Here is an 18726-nt window from a genome sequence, read left to right as displayed (position 1 = left end):
GAGAGCCTCAACATCGTCACTTAAAGAATTTACGTACCGGAAAGGAGATACAATTCTACAACACTATTGTTTGTTTCTCCGTAACAGAAGCACCTTTTAACTCAAATGCAAAACTGGAATTTGTTGATCATCATGAATTTCGCTAAATTACTTTTATTCCTGTCATCATTTCTTCAGCTTGTAAATTTTTAAGCAGCTACAGGTTCTTTCTCAACAAAACATGTACCTTTCTCAATGCTAGACTTCAATTCTGGCTTTAAAGCATCAAGAGCTTTCTGTTCATATTCAGTCAATCCTTGAAGGTCAGATGAAATCTAAGCCTCAACCCCGTTCTTTCCTATTTTAATCCTTGAAGCAAAGAATGGAAGCTCTGATAGGTCAGACTGCACAAAAGCACACTCATAGACATCGCTATCTCCATCAAGTGCGCGGAGAGAGGACTCAACAAATCTTGCAGCAGCGTAAGCCATGGAAAGTGTAGCAGACCCTGCACCAGCCTTTGCCTCCACAACTTCTGTGCCAGCATTTTGAATCCTCACAGTTAGCTCCTGTACTTCTTCGTCAGTGAAAGTAGTTGAAGGTTTAGTCTTTGATAACAAAGGAAAAATGGTAATACCAGCATGGCCACCCACAACTGGGACATCAATGTCTATAAGCCTCAAATTTTTCTTCTGAGCAACAAAGTGTTTGCCCTGACTACATCTAGGGTGGTAACACCAAAAACTTTTTTTAGGATCATAAACACCCTTTCGCTTCAACACCTCTGTGGAGTTGACTGGATTGCTAATAATGTGGATAAATGCATCAGGGCAGTTATCAGCAACAGCCTCGACCAATGTCTTCACAATGTTTGCGTTAATGTTGAACAGGTCATCACGTGTCATACCTGGCTTTCTTGGAACACCAGCAGGTATGACCACCACATTTACACCTTTCAAGCAGTTGGCCAATTCAGATGCTCCCGTGAAATCTGAAACTTGGGAAGGAGTGTTGCAGTGACTGAGATCATCCACAACTCCTTTGACATTAGCTATATCATAAAGGTTCAGCTCTGAAAGTAATGGTGACATCTTGACCAAAAGAGCCAAAGGTTGGCCAATACCACCGCTGGCTCCAAGAATAGCCACTTTGTAAGATGCTTGAGGCTGAACACAATTAACATATCCCTTGTTTTCTTTTTTGGCCTTTGGAGTAATAGATTTTTTAAGGGCAGCAACACTTTCTTTCCCAAGAAAGGACGCTTCTGATTCACAGCTTACAGTTGTCGCAGCCTTCAAACCACTGAAACTCCTAATGCTGTTTTTGGAGTTGAATTTCACACCAAAGGCTTTTGATTGTGATATTGAGCTGCAACCAAGAGATGTGGTTGAACCAACTGATAAAGTAGTTACTGATGTTGCTGCCATTTCACACCCTGCAAAGCAGAAACGTGATGTTAATATTCTATCGATAATTTTTTAGGACATACCATACCACATCTGATGCATGAGGAAGAACCTTCCTTATCTGATACATAAAAACATGTGACATTGCGTAAATAAAGAATCAGTACTGTGCTTTATTCAGTTTCCCATAATAGATAAACTTAGTGGCCTTATTTCAATTTGACGTGCAGAATAGAATTCCTTTCAACAACTTAAAGGAAGGAGGCAAGAATAAGTTTCTATTCAGCTTCCTCCAACTCCAGGCCTCTCTTCTCCTAGTAATCCTAACTTGGTATGCAAGCTCAAGAAAGCGATTTATGTTACGGCCTCCGGCAAGCTACAACAGGCACAAGAGCTTGGTTTGAAAAGTGATAGCAGCATGTATAAGAGCAGAAATAGAAGTAAAGGAAGGAGTCATCAAGTTAAATGAAATAGGCATCTCTTTCCTCAAGAATCCAGGATATAACTGTCTCCCTCGAGATTATCACTTGAGGGATCTTAGTTCTAGTTTCTAAAACAATACTCAAGTACTAATTTTTTACTGTTCCGTAGCTGTATTATAACCTCGAGTATCACTTCCATTGTTCTCTCAACACTTCCGAATAACATCATTACCAAAACAATGCAATATTTTGACAGATAAGATTCACTTTCCTGTTCTAGATTTATAATATAGAGAGATATTACTATATTAGCACTTTTCAGAAAAAATATTGCACTAAAAAGGATAGCCTTGTAAAGAGTAAAGTAGGAAGGAGAATATCCTTTTTTTAACTATCGAGAAATCACCGAGTGCCAATAGCTCAGAGTTTGACATCGTCTCCACTTAAATTAAATACCAGGCTTTTGTCCTTGACAAAGTTTAAAGCCAAGAGCCGCGTCTAACTCAGGCATCACATACTACATTCTTGCCACTTAGTACTAGACCAAAGCCCGGGGACCTTAAATTCTTATTAAGAATTATAAGAAATTGATGTTTTCCCCTCCTAAATGATAGGTATAGCACATGTCACTTGATTGAGAAAACAAACCGAGTAAATATTTGGTTTGTGCTGTAGAAAAGAAAACAAATGAACTAGGGGATGCATTTTTTGGGATTAAGGGACTCTAGGTCAACAAGCAGCTTGACAACACTTGGATTAAATCTGAATATTGATTGGATGAAAAGTGTTGTCATGCCAAAGGATCAGATTGCGACATGTGAAAGTGGGATCAAAAGGTGTAGAACTGCAGCAGTGTCAAATGTTATTGCCATAGTAGGCGTTTGGCCATGCAATTTGGAGTTCAAATTTGAAGTTTTGATTTGAAATCATTGTTTGTGTACGACATTTGAACAAAACTTCAACCTCAATTCGAAATATTGATTCTATATCTCACTAAAAGGTAGGATCCAAATTTGTGAATTCAACTATTTTAAAACTTAAAACTTGATCTGTAAGTTTATATTTTACAAAAAAAGATCTATAATTTTAAATTTTGCAAGAAACGACTAGGTCGACGTGAAGAGATTGTATGTACCTGTGAGAGGATTATATGAATGAATAACTAGTTACTACTATCGTTGATTTATTGGGCTAGTGTATCTTTGTAAAATTATGTGTATATGAAAGTTTGTAATAACATGTGATCGCAAACATTTATTTATAAACAAACATGGAGATATGAGATTTTGAATGTGGTGCCTAATGATAGTCTGATACCTTACTCCTTATTTATAGACTAAGCTTTGCTCATTTGGTAAGCTTGTAAGAATTAGGGAAGTTTTGATAGTTTACAAAATTGTGGGCCTTTCATGTTTATAAGAAAAAATACAACTTTTGAGATCTAAATTGCATGTCAACTTTAAATCAACCTGATATCAAATCATGGCCATTGGGGCCCTTAGAATAAGATGCAAAGATGAATGGGGAGTATCTGTTCTGCAAAGATTGTAATTGCATAGATACAACCAATCTAACTACCCCCAAAAATTAATCACAGAGGAATCAACGGAATAAACTAGGAAGTAGGCCAAAAAAACCAATACACAATCACAAAGGAATCAAATGAATAAACTAAAAAGTAGGCCAAACTATTTCAAAAACAAGCCTGCAGATATTCACGGGTTGAGTATTCTCTCTTAAAAGCAGTGTTTTGGACGGCGAAAGGCGACAAAAGGCAACAAGGGTTTGCCTCAACCTACTTTAACAACTAAACCACATGAGCTCTAGCTACTTTTAAACTAATTCCGACAACTAAATCCACCAAATAACCACATTATTTCAAATAATAAATCAAACTAGGGGTTAAATAAACTTTATTTCAACTTACTTTAACAACTAAACCACATTAACTCTAACTAGTTTTAAACTAATTCCAACAGCTAAATCCACCAACTAAACCACATTATTTCAAATAATAAATCAAACTAGGGGTTAAATAAACTTTATTTCAACTTACTTTAACAACTAAACCACATTAACTCTAACTAGTTTTAAACTAATTCCAACAGCTAAATCCACCAACTAAACCACATTATTTCAAATAATAAATCAAACTAGGGGTTAAATAAACTTTATTTCAACTTACTTTAACAACTAAACCACATTAACTCTAACTAGTTTTAAACTAATTCCAACAGCTAAATCCACCAACTAAACCACATTATTTCAAATAATAAATCAAACTAGGGGTTAAATAAACTTTATTTCAACTTACTTTAACAACTAAACCACATTAACTCTAACTAGTTTTAAACTAATTCCAACAGCTAAATCCACCAACTAAACCACATTATTTCAAATAATAAATCAAACTAGGGGTTAAATAAACTTTATTTCAACTTACTTTAACAACTAAACCACATTAACTCTAACTAGTTTTAAACTAATTCCAACAGCTAAACCTTATCATTTCAAATAACAAATCAAACTAGGGGTTAAATAAACTTTATTACAACTTACTTTAACAACTAAACGACATTAACTCTAACTAGTTTTAAACTAACTCCAACAACTAAACCTCATTATTTCAAATAATAAATCAAACTATGGGTTAAATAAAATTTATTTCAACTTACTTTAACAACTAAACCACATTAACTCTAACTAGTTTTAAACTAATTTTAACAACTAAACCTTATCATTTCAAATAACAAATCAAACTAGGGGTTAAATAACTTTATTTCAACTTATTTTAATAACTAAACCACATTAACTCTAACTAGTTCTAAACTAACTCCAACAACTAAACCACATTATTTCAAATAATAAATCAAACTAGGGGTTAATTAAATTTTATTTGAACTTATTTCAACAACTAAACTACATTAACTCTAACTAGTTTTAAACTAATTCAAACAGCTAAATCCACCAACTGAACCACATTATTTCAAATAATAAATCAAATTAGGAGTTAGTTAAATTTTATTTGAACTTATTTCACCAACTAAACTACATTAACTCTAACTAGATTTAATTAATTCAAACAACTAAATCAAACTAGGAGTTGATTAAATTTTATTTGAACTTATTTCAACAACTAAACAACATTAATCGATCTAGTAAGAAAAATGATTTTGTCATCAATAGGATCAACTAGTGTTGGTACTTATGCTTAACAAACACATCATCCCTAGATTTAAAGCTAAATGTCAACACTAGATGGACACAATGCAACAAAATCAACTTTGTTATCTATAGGATCAACTAGTGTTGTCACTTAGTTAAGCAAATGCATTATTAACCAATTTAAAGCTAAGTGTCAACACTAGATGGACGCAAATCGATCTTGCAAGAAAATCAATTTTGTCATCAATAGGATCAACTAATGATGGTACTTATGCTTAACATGGTACTTATGCTTAACATGGTACTTATGCTTAACAAACACATTGTTACCAAATTAAAGCTAAGTGTCAACCCTACATGGACACAAATCGATCTTGCAACAAAAATCAATTTTGTCATGTATAGGATCAACTAGTGTTGTCACTTATGTTAAACAAACACATTATACTAAAGAACACTCTAAAAATTCAAACAAATCCTAAGCAAAATGCAAGTGTTGTAAATTGAATAAAAAAAATCTAATATATACAATAATTAAACTTTTGGAGGAAAACATTACCTCGACTTTTTTTAATTAGGACTGAAGATGAAAGGGTTTGTGGTAGTTGGCTCGACGGCGTCAGAGAGTGGAACCTTTAATTAGATTGTACCCCTGCACTTAAAATTTTTTACACTAAAATTATTAGTACAATATTCATTAGTTGTTGAACTTTTTATTTTTAAAAACTACTTTAACAAAAAAGACATTGAACTTCCAAACTAGATAAGTAAATATAGATAGTTGTACATATTGCCTGTCTTAAGAATATAATATAGGAAGAGACATAAAAAGGTTTATACACCTATAGGTTTAGGATCTTTAGTATATATTTGTATTTAGGAGTTTTGCAGATTACTATTTCTATAACACTGAGGAGTATTCATTCTTATGAAAAACTCTCAAGTGTAGTCTCCTCAGAATTGCACAAAAATGTAAACAATAACTCTGTTTCCACAGGGCAAAAGCATCAGCATCTTACAATGATGTGAAGTATTAGGTCTAAACTTCAAAGATAAAGACAGGTTACATGTACCTAACCATCTTACCTATCACAAAACTCTCTTCAATTGTCCTCAGCTTTATGGCCCTAAACTCTCTTCAAAGCAGAAAAAACCATCTATGTTATACAGCTGTGAGCTTAACCCTTATCTATTTCCTCTTTTTAAAGGTAAAATTTTAAGTCTCTCCTATCTTTTTTCTCTGTTCATATTCTAAAAATTCATCAATGGCATCTACCAAATCAGTTAAAGTTCCCACAATAGATTTTTACAATGATCAAGAGCTAAAACAAAACATTCCATTATGGGAATCCACAAAAAATTCAAGTTTTTGAAGCTTTACAAGAATATGGTTGTTTAGAAGTAATATATGATAAAGTTCCAAATGAAATTAGAGAGGTCATGTTTGGTGCGAGTGGAGAGACCTGCTGCGAGTGAAGAGACTTGCTGCGACGGAGAGGGAGACCTACTGCGACGGAGAGACCGGATGTTGACGGCGACCTATTGCTAGCAGATTCTCAGTCCTCCAAGTTGCGAGCGGCGTGAGTTGCTTTCACAGTCGTCAAAGTTTCTTTCACATGAGGAAGGTTTTGAGGGATTGGAGAACAATTGCGAGCTAATAATAAAATTAATAACCTCCGGAAGTCGATTTTTTTAAAAAAAGTTTAAATATACCGACCACGGTCGAAGAAGGCCACAGGTGGAAGCAACCGATGCCTTGATCATTCAATTGACTCCTTGCTGCCAGTCCATGCTGCTTCAAGATAAACTAGATATATTGCGACAGAAACTGGATATTTTCCTATGGCTTGGACTCTTTCACTCGAGAACTCAAAAAGGGGAAAGAATTCTTCAACATAGTCACAAGAAGGTGGTCTACGACAACCCATTTGGACCCCTTAGAGGCTCTCAGTTGAGAAGAATTATAGGAAAATTCCTGAATCACCCGTGGAGAAGAACCAAAATAGGATGATTCCGAAGCCCCTTTAGAAATAGGGGTGAGCCAGGAGCTTACTTCGAGTATTTATTACTCTGGTGGCAACACGTGACAGACGAATGACATGATTCTCGAGGAGTTACACGATGGCCATGTGATGATGCATCAAATAGATGCAAGGGCAAAATAACCTTTTGCAATACTAGCAGTTGTTGAAGATTCTTGTTATAAAATTGGGTCATAAGATTCTCATTTATGATTTATTCGTTCACTAGCAAAAGAAGATTCTTGTCATAAAACCTAAGGTACAGTTATAGAACCTATAATGGAGGAGAATGTCCCACACAATGATAAAGACAATCTAAGTGCAGCACTGATTCTGAGTACAAATGCAGCAACAGTTTATTAGAAGGTAAAGAATCTGAACTAAGCAAACATTTGACAAGATAAAAACCAATGGAATGACAAAGCTCAGTGGTTGCTTCAATAAACTTGCTTTATTATATCATATGAATAAAGGAGGGCAACAATTGTAGATCCTTAAGAGGGACCAAGCCCGCACTTCTTTACAAATATTATAAATCAGTTTTTCGTGATTAAGCTATCTATTGTCAGTATCTAGCAGCCTTCCAGAAATCATGTTAGTGTATGTGGCACTATTTGGTCCCAAACATTCTTTTAAGCAGCCCAATAATCAAGTGACTGTAAGCACGTAAGTTTGGACGAATACCTCGGTTCTGCGATTCCTCGTAAAGGGTAAAGGCCTTTTCAATCTTAGAAGTGTTTAACAAAATAACAGATGAGAGCTTCATAGAAGGAAACATCATCAACCAGATTCTTGCCATGAAAGTTCTAAAATGACATCAGCTGCTTCTAGCACTTTTCCATTCACCAAGAGACTGAAGAAAACAGAGTCTACTTATCAGTAGATGAAGATTGAAGATAGAAGAGGAAGAAGAAAAGAGCGATTAGCCATGGAAGCTTAATGCTGTATTTGGAAAATGTAAAAATGTTTTTCAGTACTCCACCTTCTAGAGTATTCTTCCTTATATACACACGTGCCTTTCTATCTTGGATATTTTACTTAGTTGGCTAAACTAATTACTAACAACTAACTACCATTTACCACAACCAAATAACAACTAACCACTATTTACAACAAACCAATAACAACTAGTAACTAACTAATTAAGTCACAACCCCTATTTTATCACTCCCCCTCAAGCTGGCAGGTACAAAAATATCCAGTACGCCCAGCTTGGAAACAAGATATTCATGCTGTGATCTGTGCAGCCCTTTCGTCATTATATCTGCTTGTTGTTCATGTGTACTCAAAAACAAAGGCTTAATCAGTCCCTTTTGAATCTTCTCTCTAATGAAATGACAGTCTATTTCTATGTATTTCGTTCTCTCATGATATACCGGATTTGCTGCTATCTGTAACGCTGCTTTACTGTCGCAAAAGAGCTCCACTGGCATTTCCAATTCTTCACCTAGTTCTCTATATAGTCCAACAATCCATATTATTTCAGAAACAGTAGAAGCCATGCTCCTGTATTCTGATTCTGCTGAGCTTCTTGAGACGGTTGTTTGCTTCTTTGACTTCCAAGAAATCAAGGATTCACCATGTTTGATCAAGTAACCTGTAACTGATCTTCTAGTATTTGGGCATGATGCCCAATCAGCATCACAGTACCCTGTCAATTTGTTCTCATTTCTGCTACTCATCAATATTCCTAGGGCAGGATTCCTTTTTATGTATCTCACTATCTTTAATGCTGCTTCCATATGAGATCTTTTTGGCTTCTGCAGAAATTGGCTCAAGGTTTGAACTGCAAAATAAATATCTGGTCTAGTTAATGTCAAGTATATTAATCTTCCAATCAATCTCTGATATGGTCTTATGTCCTCCAATATTGGATCATCTGTTGTTCCTGCTTCTTCATCCACTTCTTTGGTTGTCAACTTAACATTGGTATCCAGTGGTGTCCATGATGGTTTAGCTCCAGTTAGACCCACTTCTTCAATCATTTCCAAAGCATATTTCCTTTGGTTCATTAATATTCCCTTCTATGATCTGCAGAATTCAATTCCCAGGAAGTATTTTAGAACTCCAAGGTCTTTGATCTTGAATTTGACATGCAATTCTTTCTTGGTTTGCTCAATCATTATCAAGTCATTTCCAGCTATCAGCATATCATCAACATATACCAGAATAACCACAATTTTTTCATGCTTTCTCTTGATGAACAGTGAATGATCCAGACCACTTTGGAGAAAACCAAGAGTAAGCAAAGCATCAGTAAGTTTTACATTCCACTGTCTGCTAGCTTGTTTAAGGCCATATAGGGATTTGACTAGCCTACATACTAAGTCTTGTGACTCCCCCTGGCTAGAAAATCCCTCAGGCAGAGTCATGTACACCTCATCATGTAAATCACCTTGTAAAAAGGCATTATACACATCCATTTGATGAATGTGCCAGGCAGAAGCAACAATTATAGATAACACACTCCTCACTATGACCATTTTCACAACAGGAGAAAAAGTATCTAAATAATCAAGTCCCTCCCTTTGATTATAGCCTTTTGCAACCAATCTTGCCTTATGTCTTTCAATTTGACCATCAGCTCTGAATTTCACTTTGTAAACCCATCTGCAGCCAATGGGATGCTTACCTGGAGGTAGTGAAACCAGCTTCAAGTGTGATTATCTTCAAGGGCCTAAATCTCTTCTTTCATAGCTTGGATCCAATGTAGATTTGAGCAAGCTTCATGATAAGATTTTGGTTCTATAACACAAGAAAAAGCAGTTAGATACTGCTGATAAGAAGAAGAGAGATTGGCATGCTCATCACATGAGAGAGGGGATATGGAGTTCTTGCTGCAGCACTGTTGGAAACATAATCCGTCATCCAAGTAGGCTGCTTTCTTTGTTTGGAAGAAGTTCTAATAATTAGTACTCCAATGGGAGGATCAGGGGCAGTAGGAACTGCACTAACAGGAACTTCATCAGCAGGAAAATCATTCAAGGAGACAGGGTCAGAAAATACCTTAGTAGGGATAGAGGTAGGTGGCTCAGATATAAAAGGATCTATGGAAGGATTTAGGAAGATAGGACTGGTGTGTGTCTGTGTCTTAAAGGGAAAAATATATTCTTTGAAAAGCACATCTCTAGATAAGAAGAAAGAATGAGTGACCAGGCTGTACAATATATAGCTTTTAGTCACTGAAGAGTAGCCTATGTGTACTGTAGGCACAACTCTTGGATCAAATTTATGACCTGATGGCAACTTCTTGGCATAGCATAAACAACCTAAAGTTCTGAGATGATTAAGAGAACATATGTGACCATGAAATACCTCAAAAGGTGTTCTGCCCTTCAAGGCAACTGAGGGCAATCTGTTCATCATGTAAACAGCACCTAAAACACAATGTCCCCAAAACTTTAAAGGAAAAGCTCCCTGAAATCTGATTGCTCTGGCTAACTCCAAAATGTATCTATGTTTTCTCTCAACCACTCCATTCTGTTGAGGGGTATAGACACAGCTTCTTTGATGCACTATCCCATTATCTAGAAGCAGCTGCATACATTCTGAATTGACAAATTCAGATCCATTGTCTTACCTGAACACCTTAATGGTTTTATTGAACTGAGTTTGGATCAGCTGTATAAAGTTACGAAGTACTACTACAACATCACTTTTAAGTTTGAGCAAATATATCCAGGTCATACGTGAATGATCATCAACAATGGTCAAAAATAATCTATATATAATCTATATCCATCAACAGTTTGAACATGAAAAGGACCCCACAGATCCAAAAGCATCAAATCAAAAATAGTAGAAGACTTAGTGTCACTAACAGGAAAAGGCATTCTAGTGTGTTTAGCAAGAGGACACAATTCACACTTGTCTAAAGCCTGTTTGCAATCATCGTGATCAATATCTTGGAGCTTCTGCATTGCACCAACAGAGGCATGACCCATTATTCTGTGCCACAACATGATGTCTATTTTATTCTTTGTAGCAATCAATCCTCTGAGCAGTTGTTGCTTGTCTTGTGGTTCTGTTATTCTGTGCTTCAACAAATAAAGGCCTTCCTTCTCTCTACCAATCTCCAACACCTTCCCACTTGAGAGGTCCTGAAATATGCAAAATTCAGGGAAAAAATTGACTGAACAGCACAACTCCCTGGTAATCTTGGCGACTGATAATAGATTATATCTAAAGTCAGGTATGTATAGCACATTGCTTATAGTGTGGCCAGCAATTATTTCACAATCTCCAGTATGAGTTACATTTACTACCTCACCATTAGGTAGATGCACTTGTTTATCAATAACAACAACATGTTCTTCCTGTAACACCCGTTTGTTAGATGTCATATGATTCGTAGCTCCACTGTCTATTATCCATTCTTCCCTTTTACCTTTTACATAAGATGTTGAAACATTACCTGATTCCTCAATCATTGTCACATTGGATGCTAGAATATTACCTTCCACATTAGGGGACTTTGCATTCGACAACTTCCCCATGTTTGCTGAGGAGGTTTCCCCTTGATGTTCCTTGTCTAGAAATTGCATCAATCGATTGTAGCGATAAGGATCCTCTAACAACTTCATCAACTGATTGTAGTGACCCTCAGAATCATGAGGTAAAGCTGTTCTTCTGTTCCAGGCAATTTGGGAGCTTCTTCCTTCACATTGTATACTCTTCCTCTAGGTTCATCTCTTAGTACTTGATAGCCATTGTTTCTCATATCTCCATCACGTGTGTGAATAGAATTGGGACCATTTGGTTTTCTTTTAAATTTGTAATCTAGAGGATAACCATGCAATTTGTAGCAATCCACTTTTAGATGACTTCTCAACTTGCAATAATCACATTGTATATCCATATTCTTCTTGAATCGATTAAAATTTCCTCCTCGATATGTCATGAGAGCTGTGATTTCTCCATTCATGGATGACCCAATCATATTAACCATAACTCTTTGACTTTCTCGCTCAATCATCATAGAATAAGCTTGATTGATGGATGAGAGTGGGACTAACATCAAAATTTGACCTCGAGATTGTTCATATGATTCATTCAGTCCCATTAAAAATTGCAGCAGTTTTTGCCTCTTCATAAACTCCTTGAAATCGCGTGATTTCTCGCAATCACAACCAGGAAAGGGGGCTAGATTATCAAACTCAGCCCACAGCAAACGCAGTTTCGTAAAATACTCAGAGATGCTACTCGTACCTTGAGTTGTGGTTGCGATTTCTCTGTGTAGTTGGAAGATTCTCGATCCATCAACCTTATCAAAACGTTCCTTTAGATCGTTCCACACAGAGCTTGCATCAGAAGAATATACGATTCCACTTAGTAACTCCTTCAATACGCAGTTCATTATCCACGACAAAACTATCGCGTTGCATCGCTCCCACAAATGTGTTAAATTCGTACCAAAATTAGACTTTTTACATGTTCCATTGATGAATCCCAACTTGTTGCGTCCAAGTATGGCGATTCGCATCAAACAACTCCAAACCAAATAATTTTCAGATCCGGTCAACTGAATAGAGATCAACATCACTCCGAAAGTATCTGAAGCACTTAGGTACAACTGGTGGTTGTGACTTAGCTTTTCAGGTAGCTCGTTGTCCAAAACCTCCGCCATTGTTTCTCTTACCGATTCCAACAGCTTCGATCCTCAACCAGCTCGATCTAGACCATATCTATGGCCGACGGCTCTGATACCATGAAGAAAACAGAGTCTACTTATCAGTAGATGAAGATTGAAGATAGAAGAGGAAGAAGAAAAGAGAGATTAGCCATGGAAGCTTAATGGTGTATTTGGAAAATGTAAAAATGTTTTTCAGTACTCCACCTTCTAGAGTATTCTTCCTTATATACACACGTGCCTTTCTATCTTGGATATTTTACTTAGTTGGCTAAACTAATTACTAACAACTAACTACCATTTACCACAACCAAATAACAACTAACCACTATTTACAACAAACCAATAACAACTAGTGACTAACTAATTAAGTCACAACCCCTATTTTATCAAAGACCACGAAGGAGGACAAGATAGGCCTCACACACTTCCAAGAACCCCAGAGCAAGCATACTTCTAAATACCCCAAAGGCTTCGCTTACCTAACAACTTTTGCAGTTCGCACTAATCACAGCACTATAAATTGCTTTGTTGGGCTTAAACCCATGATGCAGCATCTGAAATAAATATCTATATGCGTTTCGCAACTCCCCTTTTTCACAATATCCAATAATAAAGGATTCATAAGTACCCTGGTCAGGGTTTAGGCCTCTATCCAGCATTTCAACCAAGCAACTTTGAGCAGCTTCCATTTTCTGCGTCTCGCAGAGGCCCTTTATAAGAATATTGTAATGGGGAGTAGCTGGCACAATCCCATGCTCATGCATTGCCTCCAAAATCCCCCTCAACTGTTGTAAGTAGCCTTTACCAGTATAATTCATTAATAAAGTTCTCCAGGTATGAGCATTTCGCTTCCCATTCTTCATTATCAAATCTGGAAGAAGAGAAGACATAGCCGAGTTTGGATCCTTATTGCGGCAGAGACAATTAATTATCATACAATAGGTTGACTCAACAGAGGCCAGATTTTTCTCCTTCATTTCTTCAAGAAGTTCCAAGGCAGTGGCAACATTACTCCCTTGACAATGTCCCTCGATCAACAAGGTATAAGTTATCGAATCAGGCTCAATACCTTCTCTAGTCATCTCATCCACAAGTTCATACGCCTTCTCCATCTTACCACACTAGCCCACAAAGAAGCGTATTGCACAGGGCAAAGTTAATTGATATATAAAATATAATCTTTAAGTGATTAATAAACTATTTAATTAAAATACGTAATTTAGTAGTGAAGTGAACATTTTAAGAGAAATCAAAATATAAATAAACATAAGAATTAGACAAATAAATTCAACTTATAATATATTCAAAAATAGAAATTTTATTTATAAAATGTAAATTTTTAATAGAAAATATATTATCATAAAAACAACGATTAATTAAGGTTGTGAATGTTAATATAAATGTTGTTAAAAACTATGTTAATACACATGAATATAAAAAGTGGTATATAAAAGAGAGTTTAAGGGGGGTATTTTTATTATTTAACATACTTTATCCCTGGATAAGTTATCATGAGATTATTATTCCATCCTCGGGAAGGGATAACTTATCCCAGTACTAATTGTTAATCGTGGGATAAGTTATCCCATCCTTTGCATCAAACGAGGGATTAAAGGGCACTTAAAATTATTATGGGATTAAACCCTCTTATCCATCACACGACTTCTTAGTACATTTTTATTAGTTTCATACTATAACCAATTTACGTTACCCATTATCCATTGAACTATAACTTTGAGGTGTTAAACCCTGTAACACCCAAATTTTTTCGCCAAGACTCGAACCATTCTTCATATGCGTGTAAACTCGAACTGGATGACTTCTAATTTTATGTATGAGTTAGGATCAATTTATAAGTATTTAAAGTGTATTTGAAGTGAATTATGGTCATAAGGAACCTCTAGTACTAAGTCGAGTTGAAAAATCATTTACCGATTAAGTTTTCATATAAGATCTTATAAGGGTCAACTTTAAACAATCATATCTCTCAGAATATTAACATTTAGGTAGTTTATGACCTATCAAATTAAAGAGGTCTACGTGTCCTTTATTTAACGCTACAAGTTTGCCTCATTTGGAGTTTGGAGTAAAATGTTATGACCATTTTACTGAGGATGTTCCATCCTGGCAGAAGTCCGCGATGGCTCCGCGAAGCGGAGAGGACGCGGACTCCACTGCCTAAGCCAAACGACGTCCCTTTTATTTTTTAAGGGTATTTTTATCCTATAACCCTTTGGGGAGTTATTTTAATGTCCCTAAACATGTAGAAATCAGTTTTTCCTCATTAAAAACCCTCTCATTCACTCCTAAACTTTAACGCTCTAGAATTTTCAAGAAAAACATCAAGTTGGGGTTCTCTTTCAAGGTTCTTCATCAAGGTAAGTTATTCTTCATAGATTTCAATATTTCCAACCTAAATTTCTTCATACATACATGAATCACTAAGAGAAATCTTAAATCCTAACCATAGGGTTTCCAAGAAAACAAATCCAAGAATTTCAAAAAGGGTATCTTGATTGTTCTTCTTCAAGTTAAGATTTTTCATCAAGATTTGTGGAGCTTTTAAGGTATGTAAGGCTAAACTAAAGCATGAACATTTTTCTTCCATGCGCCCCATGATTGTGATAGGTTGATTTGTGATGATTTGAGTCCTCATGATTGTGTTTCAAGAGATTTTCCTTAAATTTACATATTTTACTTACTATTATGAAATTGATGTTTTTCTATGAACTTGTTTCTTGAAAAAATAATTTAAACTACTGATGTGTCGCCAAAATACAATATTTATGACGCCCAAAATAAGTAGTTATTGTAAGTTCTCAAGCGCATTTTGTTAGTTTGATATGTGTTTTTAGTTAGTTTTCAGGAAAATTGAAGCACGCTTGAGTTGATGATATTTGGCATGATTCATGTGAAAATTTGTTTGATCTTGAAGGATGTTGGTAGCTCGATGTTGTGGTGATGCCAAAAGGAAAGAAAAATCTCACAAGAGGTGTTCAAACACTTGAGTTTGGCAAGGTTTCAGACAACTTAAAAGGAGAACTCAAAGAACGAACTTCACCGGAACTTGAAGGACCTTGGAATGGGTGTTGAGAGATTAAATCATCATCTTTTGACCAAGTATTCACACCAATACATCCACCACGGTCCGTGGTGTGCAATACTGGCCGTGCAAGGAAGCCCTCATCCGTGAAGAATCCAGCCAAGAGAAGGCAGCCAACTTTTGGGCTAAGGCATGCACCACGCCCATCCACCATGAGTCTTGGTGCTTACCACTGGCCGTGGTGGGTTCCGTATTGAAGAGGAAGGCATCAAAATGCAAAGGCAAGAAGTGGCAAGGACAAAGAAATTACCAAGAGCCAAAGCAAGGAGCAACATGGCCAAGGCAACCACCAAGAGCCTCACGGTCCTCACCACTGCCGTGGTGGGTGCCGTGGTGGGATGGCCAGCTATAAAATTCTAAGGCAATCACCAAGGAAGGCCACCACGAGCCGTGGTGCCCACCACTGACCGTGGTGGCTCCCGTCCATAGCAATCTGAAGTGCATCAAGCTTCCTTTTCCTAGTTGGTTTAGGACTAGTTTTAGACTTCTATAAATACCTTATTTTGTTCTGGGTTTGCTAAAACCATTGGTACAATGGTGATGTTGGCCACTTAGGAAATTTGTGATGACCACGACTAAGTTAGCTTTGATTTTTTCTGCCTTTTTTCTTGAACACCATAATCCCTAGAAAGTCTTCATAACCGTGTTCCTCCCATGTCATGAGATTCCCCTATTCTCAGGTTGTTGCTCTTATAGGTCAAACCTTCCGTTTGGCCATATCTATTATACCAAAACTCTAAATGGACCCAAATTGTTATCCAGGCAACCCATCATTGTTTGACTAGTGGACATCAATTCCAAAAGCCTACCTTCACTAATGTGTTTTGTCATCATGGGCTCTACTCGATGAAGATATTTACCTTGTTCCATAAATGCTCCCATTTCCTCCAAGGTGGGGTAAGTTCAAAGTGAGTAAAGCGGAAGACATTATTCATTGGATTTTAGAAAGGAATCATAAGCATCAAACTAGATCAAATGGTGAAGGGTGATGCGTTTTTGCTTTTTAGCGTGCATTGATCATTTCCTCCATTAACCTTGTGAAAGATGAAGAGAAAGAATAGACTTTAGGCTAAGAATAAAAAATAGGGATAATTATAGTAGATGGCCATTCGGTCATTTTAATTACAAAAAAAATGACCATTCGGTGTATATTTCATGTATAGAGTGTATCATAATATATATTCAGTGTATAACTCATGTATAAGTAATCTATATTGTATAGTCAATGTATACTTTTTATGACTTTTGGCAAACTATATTGTATAATCACTGTATATTTTCTATGATTTTGGCTATTTTTTATGTAAATAAAACATGACTATATTTGTTGTATACTAATTAGTTTATTGTATACTAAGGTGCTCGGACTCGGGTGCGGGTGTCCGAGATGGATACGAATTCGAGAGTCAGATTCGGGAAAATCTAAATTTTAAGATTCGGAGATGCGAATCCGAGTATGGATAAGGGTGCGGGATTCGGCTAAAAATATTCAATATTATAAAAATATAGTTATAAAGATATTCTAAATTTGAGAGATATGTTGTGATAAACTTACATGTATATTGTATAAAATCAATATTAATAATATTATTACATATGATTTTTTATACGCAATACATGAATAGTTAATTCCTTATATTATCTAAAATATATTATGTATTTTATGGTATAAATATAATTTAGATAAAATAAATTATTATTTTATTATGGTATACATTTATGGAATAAATATTCATGGTATAAATTTATATGTAAAGTATTATTTTGTAGGATATTTTTTACAACTTTTATTTTAAATATATGCAGGGTATACTTTTTTTTATATCTTAAATATATATTATATATTTTATAGTATAAATATACTTTTATGAAAAAAGACGGATTATTCTTATAGTATTGGTATAAATTTATGGGATAAATATTCATGGTACAAATTATTCTATTGAAAGTATTATTTATTTTTAAAGAAAAAATGTCTATTATATGAATATATATGTAGTATATGTATGGTATAATTTTTTATATCTAAAATATATGATGTATTTTTTTTGGTATAAATATAATTTGTGGCAAAGTAAATTTATTGCTATATTATGGGATATTTATTCTTGGTATAAATTTATTATATCAAATGATATTGTATAGAAAGGTATTTTATATAACGAAAGTATTTTGTTGAATATAGTAAATAAGGATATAAAAGATGGAAAGCATGCCCCATGCATTTGGTTCTACTGGTGGTCTTCCGGTTCTTAATTTTATTGATGATTCAGCAGAAGTTGCAAAATCATCAGACAATGAAATCCCAGAAACCAATAAATGTGGATGCAAGCGGGAGGAAGACAGAGGAGCCTGGTGATAATCAGTGTACAGAGAATACGGAGATTGAAAATCACCATAACGACTTGCCTTTGGAAGGTTCAAAAGGCCACCTGATGATTGATTGAGTGTGGAAGAAGGTTTCAATGGAGGAGCTGCGTGATATTGCAGCATCTGTGAAGATTTTGATTTAATCAAATCCTTGTGAGATGTTTGGCCGGGAGAAGGGGTGTCTCAGAGAGCAAAATGAAAAGGGTTCTGTTTCTGTTGTATCTGCCACCAGTTTTGCAGCTTGTAAATTATTGGCCAACAATTTTGCCCGTAATTTTCAAATATTTAAATTTATATTCGTTGCCTGCTTAACGATACTGTTAGATTTTGCATTTAATAATACAATTTTGGTTATGCTACAATTGACACATTGTTATATACTAAATTCAAATTAGTGTTATTGCGTGTATTACATTATATAAAAGACGAAAATATGCTTTACTAGTACTACTACTTTCTTTTGTTACTCATACCTTTCTTCTTATTATCTATAGTTTGTTTCTAATGTTATTTATAGTCACAATTGGTTCCAATAAAATATCACCTTTGGAAGAGAATATCAATTTTTTAATTTTTTGTCATTCCATACGGTTATGAAAAGGGAAAACTAAGCATATGCCCCATAAAA

At 35.4% G+C, this 18726-nt stretch overlaps 2 pseudogenes; both read right to left on the bottom strand.

Moving 5' to 3' along the window:
- LOC129889044 (malate dehydrogenase, chloroplastic-like) lies at positions 1-6983 on the bottom strand (annotated as a pseudogene).
- A 6121-nt stretch (positions 6984-13104) lies between these two features.
- LOC129890476 (pentatricopeptide repeat-containing protein At5g61990, mitochondrial-like) lies at positions 13105-18221 on the bottom strand (annotated as a pseudogene).
- Positions 18222-18726: the final 505 nt, after the last annotated feature.

This window comes from Solanum dulcamara, chromosome 5 (genome assembly GCF_947179165.1).
Source record: "Solanum dulcamara chromosome 5, daSolDulc1.2, whole genome shotgun sequence".
In the NCBI taxonomy this organism is placed as follows: Eukaryota; Viridiplantae; Streptophyta; class Magnoliopsida; order Solanales; family Solanaceae; genus Solanum; species Solanum dulcamara.
Note: the sequence above shows the minus strand (reverse complement) of the source record. Positions and strands in the feature narration are given on the sequence as shown.